Genomic DNA, 7,798 nt, shown 5'->3' with positions numbered 1-7,798 from the left:
GCTTTCTCAATTTCACTTTTATCATGTGACAGAAAGTTTAAGGCCATCTTAAGCCGAAGGGCAAACTCATCTAATATGCATCAAACTAAAACTGATGTAATGACATAAAGCACTGCCATCAAGTTAGCATCTTTAAACATTCGCTCACTAAATCAGTCCTCAATGAAGCAGTCCTTCCTAACTTCACTTCCATGAGTGTTTGCAGGACTGTTAGGAGAGGTGGAGGTGGAGCTGCTTTTTTAAAGATGTCTATCAATTAGGGGTGTAACGATACGCGTATTCGTATTGAACCGTTCGGTACGACGCTTTCGGTTCGGTACGCGGTACGCATTATGTATACCGAACGGTTCGTTGGAGTAATTAATTATATTTGAAAAAAAAAAAAAAGAGAGAGAAAGAAATATAATGATATGCGTTCAACAAGGTAGCCCAATAACCCAAACAACGTAACAGGCAACGCCCCTGACACTCCCGAAGAAGAAAAAAACACCATCTTATATGTTTATGTTAGGCTACTCAGCAGGCGCTCGCTCACTCAGTACGCGCTGAAGGCTCGTTGCAAAATAGCCAATGCGTTTAACAGACTAGAAATGAGAAGATCCTCCAATAACCAACAGGTCTGGTGTTTGGGTGCACTTTGGATTCCCTTTAAGCTATAATGGTGATGGCAAGAGAGTGGTGGATAAAAAAACAACGGTATGTCGCATCTGCAACATGACAGGGTACACCAGCGGGATTACAAAAAAAAAAAAAAAAAAACCAGCGGGAATATCTGGGATATATGCGTCAGTACTATCTGGGAAAAGACGAAAAAAAGGAGAAACATGCACGCAGCAAACTATCCCTGCAGCATTTAGACACTATAGCTTACAGGGAATCCAACCCAAACACCAGACCTGTTGGTTATTTTAGGATCTTATATTTCTGGTCTGTTAAATGCATTAGACATTTTGCAACGAGCCTTCAGCGCGTGCTGAGTGAGCGAGCGCCTTAGGGGCCGTTCACATATCGTGCCTAAAAACGCATGGAAAACGCTAAGCGCGTCTTTCTCCTCCTTTCCAAAGCGCTCGGGCAGAAGCGCTCATGAGGCGTCTGTCTTTGCTAAGCAACAATGACGTGCTCTCTCCATGAGACGCGGAAATTTCAGCGAAGGATAAATGGATTTGCAGCTCTAAAAATCGCTTGCAGTAGCTCTGCTACTGAATTTATTTCAAAATTGCAATCCATATACAACTATGATCAGCTGTTCCTTCATCTTGGCTGAGCTCTCAACGTTGTTACGGGAAAGGATGAAGCTGATTGGTTGGTTCTTGTCACATGACCCGCGGTGCGCTTGCGGCATTCTGAAAAGTTGAGATGTTTTTACATTTTGCTGTATCTAAAACGTATCGAACCGAACCGAACCGAACCGTGACATCAGTGTATCGTATCGAACCGAACCGTGAATTTTGTGAACCGTTACACCCCTACTATCAATGCAAACAAGTGTCATTTGGTCATGACTTGTCTTTTGAATATTTAGGGATTGTGCTAAAAGGTGCTCAACACATTCTTTTTATTATTATTTACAGGCCTCCAAAATACTCTTCAGCATTTGTTGAGGTAACAGAAATGTTATCAATGATTTCCTCAGAGTTTGACTGTTTTGCTAATGCAGGGGATTTTAATTTTCACATAGACAATGCAGAAAACAAAACTACAAATGAAATGATAACAGTTCTAAATACCTTTGACTTGATTCAGCATGTGCATGGACCCACACAAAGGTGGACACACTCTAGATGTAATCATCAGTAGGGCTCTAAACATTTCATTCATTGTTATTAAGGACGTAGTACTATCTGATCACTTCTGTATTTTCTTTGATATATTGATCTCTGCTACCACTTATATGGAATATGCAAGGATATGCTTTCAAATGTAGCCGCACTTAATAACCAGAGCCGTAGTTTGCTGACAAGTGGTGCATTATTGCGTTCAAAATCGCAGAAGAATCTCATGCGGTTATGAACGTGATATTGCGTAGCTTGTCAGCGAACTACGGCTCTGTCTATTAAGTGCGGCTCCATTTGAAAGCAGGTTATTGACATCAACCGCTAATCACCGCTAATCACAGAACCAGCTTTACTGACGAGACATGCATGACAATTGCATGCAATTAATAGTGCAGCCCTAACAAGAACACTAGTGTACTATTTACGGAGGCCATATCTTTAACACCAAGTATTTTTTGCCGACTCTGTTGATATTCTCCTTGATTCCTTCAACTCAAAAGTTAAGAATGTTATTAATGATATTGCTCCAATAAAGAAAACAAACAACATTTTGGAAGACATAGTGCAGCAACTAAAATCATCAACTTGCTATATTGACACACTTCCCACATCTTTTTTAAAAAGTGTGCTTAACTGTTTAGAAGTAAATCTCTTTCTGGGACTTTTCCAAACTCCCTGAAAACTGTTAAGCCCCTCCTGAAAAAGAGCAATCTTGATAACACCATTTTGAGCAATTACAGACCAATATCTAATCTTACTTTTATAGGCAAAATTATAGAAAAGGTAGTTTTTAATCAGCTGAATAAATACTTAAACATCTGGTTTCAGACCGCATCACAGCACAGAGACAGCACTCATTAAGATAATAAATGATATTAACTTAAATTGTGACTCTGGCAATATATCAGTGCTGGTATTGCTAGATCTCAGTGCTGCGTTTGACACTGTCGATCATAACATACTACTAGAGAGACTGGAAAACTGGGTCGGGCTTTCTGGGATGGTACTCAAATGGTTCAGGTCATACTTAAAAAGGAGCGATCATTATGTGAGTCTAGGAGAGCATAAGTCTAAGTAGACATCCATGATATGTGGAGACCCACAAGGTTCAATTCTTGCACCGCTCTTGTTTAGCCTGTATATGCTTCCTCTAAGTAAAATAATGAGAAAGAACCTAATTGCCTATTACAGCTATGCTGATGATACCCAGATTTACCTAGCCTTATCTCCAAATGAATACAGCCCCACTGACTCCCTCTGCCAATGCATTGATGAAATTAATAGCTGGATGTGCCAGAACTTTCTTCAGTTAAACAAGGAAAAAACTGAAGTCATTGCATTTGGAAACAAAGATGAAGTTTTTAAGGTGAATGCATACTTTGACTCTAGGGGTCTAACAACTAAAAATCAAGACAGGAAACGTGGTGTGATTCTGGAGACAGACCTTAGTTTCAGTAGTCATGTCAAAGCAGTAACTAAATCAGCATACTATCATTTAAAAAACATTGCAAGAATTAGATGTTTTGTTTCCAGCCAAGACTTGGAGAAACTTGTTCATGCTTTATCACCAGCAGGGTGGACTATTGTAATAGGCTCCACACCGGCCTTCCCAAAAAGACCATTAGACAGCTGCAGCTCATCCAGAACACTGCTGCCAGGATTCTGACTAGAACATCTGAGCATATCACACCAGTCCTCATTAACTTCCAGTTACATTTAAGATTGATTTTAAAGTACTTCTACTTGTCTAGAAGTCACTCAAAGACCTAGGACCAAAATACATTGCTTCCAGAATCAGCCTCCAGAAGAGATCAGATGTGCTAAAACACTAGTCACATTTAAATCTAGACTCAAAACTCATCTGTTTAGCTGTGCATTTATTGAATGAGCACTGTGCGATGTCCGACCTGATTGCACTGTATTTTATGTATTAACTGTAAGATCATTTTCTATTTCTAACTGTTTTAAATTCAAGTCAATTTTTAAATAATTTCCAAAGTTTTAAAATTGCTTGTTTTAGTTTTGTTCTTCATGATTATTTTACTTAATTTTATGTAAAGCACTTTGAATTACCATTTTGTTCGAAATTTGCTATATAAATAAACTTGCCTTGCCTTGCTACAGCAACCTCCCCCACCACACACACACACGCAAAATTGTAGAGGGCCTCGCACATCAACTTTGCACAGGGCCTCTCACCCTCCTTGCGACGGCTCTGCTGGGGCATATTTTAAACAAAAGGCAGTGGCTGCTGCAGTATTTGCCCCGTCTCTTTTGATGTTTTCTGGACACTCTCTGTAAGAAATATTTGAATAAGAAAATGTGTAAGTATAGGATATGATGCACTATAGTAATCACTGAATGTAATCATTAACCACTTTTTTATGCCTTCCACAGAATACATTTAGACCACTTACACTATTGATTTGGTTTCTTAGAAAAAAATAAAAATCTACCCTAGCTTTAAGAGCCATGAATGTAAATTACATGCTATAAGTCATCAAAATATATTTCAGCTTGTGATGCAATTGACAAACACTAAGCAGACAATCTAGCAAAAGAAAACCATGACAACAAAGACACATTGCAGTATTTTTTGCAGAGTGTCTTAAGGTAAATTAACATTTAATGTCTAATACATTAAATGCAAAAACAATTGTTAGAGAATGCAAAAACAATTGTTAGAGTTCTGAACAATAAAGATAGGCTGGCAACAGGAATGACCTGCCAATCAATAAGAAGTGTATATATGGAAGTTTGTGTGATTTCTGTGTGACAGATGAGTACCTACAATACGAGGTTACTGGTTTTCACTAAACCAACTAAAACAGAAACTAAACAACGCTGAATGTCACAATGATATTATGCTAATATTTGTATTATATGTTAATTTTGTTTTACCTGTGACAACAGTGTACAGATTGATCTTGGTGAAAGCAAGCTTCCCCTTCCCCCACTTCATACTGAAACAGGCCATGACCTCATTTTTCATCAACCTGTGGATACAAGAGTAATGCCCAAATAATTAATTATACATGACACATTATGAGGCAGGTGTTATAGTTTCTGTTACGTGTTCATCATATCTAGTATAATGCAGATATCATACAGGTCCTCCAGTTGGTACTAGATTAAAAGTCATAGGCTCACCCAAACTGGCAGGTTTTTATCTTATTGCAAACAACTGATATTGTGCAATTTCAAAATTTAAAACCAACACTATTTCAACAACTTGGCCTGTAAATATTAATTTCATTCATTTTCTCCTTGCTAGCAACTGTAAAGTGCAAAATTATAGGATAACAGAAGAGCACACAAGAAAACCAGAAGAATCAGATTAACTACCTTCAATCTATTAATATTTTAATCTAATTAATGTAATATATTAAAGCAGATTGTTCTAGCGGCTCTTTTATAAATGAACAAAAAAACATACCTTACAACAATATGGCTTCTTCAGAACATGGCAAAGAGATAAATGCAAAACAAAGCAAAAACAAAACAAAAGTTATAACCTCATATAGTATAGCCCCTAAATTCACACTATATTAAATACTATACCTTAGTGATAAACTTGAACCCCAAATATAAAACTAGAGCTTGTAGAAGAAAAGGCTGTTTTTGCTTAAAATAAATAAAAAAGGAGCCTCTTTACATCGTGTGTAGAAATCTGACAGCTAAAGGAGATCCAAAATTTATTAAACACAGCAGAATATTAAGTTACTACAAACACCTGTAATAACTTAATTCGCATGACACAATTGAAGAAAAAAAAGCGATGAATCGAACAAATTTCATGATGAAAAGCTTAACGTTAAATTATTCGAAACAATAATAATAATAATATAATAATTAAAAACATATGTCTCAAGTTTAAACTTTATTTGAACTGTTTTTCAGCGCTAACAGTTAGATGGCTTTAATGACTCAGGCGTTTTTATTTCAGGGATATAACAGTTAACGTTACCATTTTTTTATTAATTATCTCTACCCATCGGTCTTGCAGCTAAAACACTTCGATGTATTTGATACGTATTACAAGTAATATCATTATATAGGGGGGCATAAACACTTTTACGTTATACATGATCTAATATCCAGATATACTCACCACAGTTTGAGCTGTAAGTGCACCGCAGGCCGCCTGATAAACTGATGCCTGCCGATCCAAAAAAGACCGCCAAGTAGTCGCAAAATGGCGCAATAGCGCGATGTCACCGTGTTGCATTATGTTTGGGCGTGGGATTATGGGGGGGGGGTGGCAAAAAAATTAAAAAAAATACAAATAATAATCATAATAATAATAAAAATCCAAATAAAATAAACAATAATATACTTTAAATTAACTTGTATTATTCTGTAGTGCTTATTCACAAAATCCATACACAGAAAAAGTTGAAGCATATTCATCATTGATGGATGAGATCAACATTTAAATATGAAATTTGTAATTTTAAATTTTTAACTAGAATGTACTTTAAATATGAAAAATGCAAGTAAGAAGCAGCAATCAATCTGATCAATTATTTTATATATTAAAAAAAAACATATATAAGAACAGACTAAATTATAGCAAAGGAATTAGACATTTATATTGCATAATTATAAGACTGTACAATAAACAGTAATGCTTGCATTGTCTGCATGCACTCACTTTACTTTCCAACACAAAGATCAACAAGTTTATGTTTTGATAAACAATGTTTCCAGCCCAGAATTAAGTAAGCAATACTGTTTTGATCCTCCTAAATATGTCTTAAAATGTTTGAGAGTGTTTGAATTGCATTATATTGCAAACAAGATTGTGTCACGGGCCAGCAAAGAAAGAACAGGGTCTGGGTCTAAATGCAGGGAAGATTAACTTTAACCCTCTGGAGTCTAAGAACAAAAAAGCCAACACGGCAAAAACAAAACCAAGATGCAAAAAAACACGAGAACCAGTAACACTTACAAGACGTTGAGGTGACAAGGTGGGCGGGGTCAGAAAAGAGACAGGACAAAAGCACATGGCACCAAACAAACACAACACTCACAGAAGACTGTGACAGAAAGACATAAGACTGTGACAGAAAGACAGAAAACTGTGACAGATTGGATATCAATTTATATAAACTGTTATGGTTCATGAATGGTCATGGGTCAAATTAAAGTCATAACACTTTATTTTCATAGTCCCTTTTGAATATTCTATTGACAATATAAGTATTGCACTTACATGTCAACTAACTCTCATTATAGTACTAATAGACTGTCTGCTTAATTTCTAATTCTGATGCTCTCCCAGAATATGTTTGACTGACTACAAGTAACTTTGCAAGAACATCAACTTATTCTAACACTCTAATGAAAGCAGGTACAGTCGTGGCCCAAAATATTGGCACCCTTTTGTAAAAGTGACCCAAAGAAGGTTGTGAAAATTCATTGTTAATCCTTTTGATATTTTATTTAAAAAAATATTCACAAAAATGTATCCTTTCATTGGATAATAAGAAATGAAAAGTTTTTTCTCAATGCTCATTGGACACAATTATTGGCCCCCCTAGAAATTTTTATGAGTAAAATATCTCTGAAGTATATTCCCATTCAAATTCACAATTTTGAGCACTCAAGCTTGATTATAAACATGAAATTATCCAGCTATGGCTATGGCTACCTGTTTCACAGAAATATAAAGAGGAGGAAAACAAAGCCCAAATTCCCTTTATCATTCATCACAATGAGAAAAACCAAAGAATGTATTTCTGATGTGAATAATGAGATAATTGAGCTTAACAAATTGGTGAAGTGGCTTTAAGAAAAGAGCTAGAGCAGTGAAAATTCCCATTTCCACCATCAGGGCAATAATTAAGAATCTCCAATCAACATAAAATGTTACAAAACTGCTTGGAAGAGGACTTGTCTATATCGTCCTAATGTGTGGTGAGAAGGAGAGTTTGAGTAGCTAAAGACTCGCCAAAGGTCACAGCTGGAGAACTGCAGCAAATAGCAGAGTCTCTGGTTCAAAACCTTTAAAAAAAGTCAAA

The 7,798-nt window shown here is 36.3% G+C and overlaps 1 long non-coding RNA gene across 1 annotated transcript; it reads right to left on the bottom strand.

Moving 5' to 3' along the window:
- Positions 1 to 3,825: 3,825 nt before the first annotated feature.
- LOC113091610 (uncharacterized) lies at positions 3,826 to 6,019 on the bottom strand. The gene is made up of 4 exons (XR_003287407.1): positions 5,887 to 6,019; positions 5,212 to 5,229; positions 4,677 to 4,771; positions 3,826 to 4,070 (listed from the first exon to the last, which is right to left on the bottom strand). It is a non-coding gene; the product is annotated as an uncharacterized LOC113091610 (long non-coding RNA).
- Positions 6,020 to 7,798: the final 1,779 nt, after the last annotated feature.

Source organism: Carassius auratus, unplaced genomic scaffold, assembly GCF_003368295.1.
Source record: "Carassius auratus strain Wakin unplaced genomic scaffold, ASM336829v1 scaf_tig00214239, whole genome shotgun sequence".
Classification (NCBI taxonomy): Eukaryota; Metazoa; Chordata; class Actinopteri; order Cypriniformes; family Cyprinidae; genus Carassius; species Carassius auratus.
This window is presented reverse-complemented; position numbering and strand designations above follow the sequence as displayed.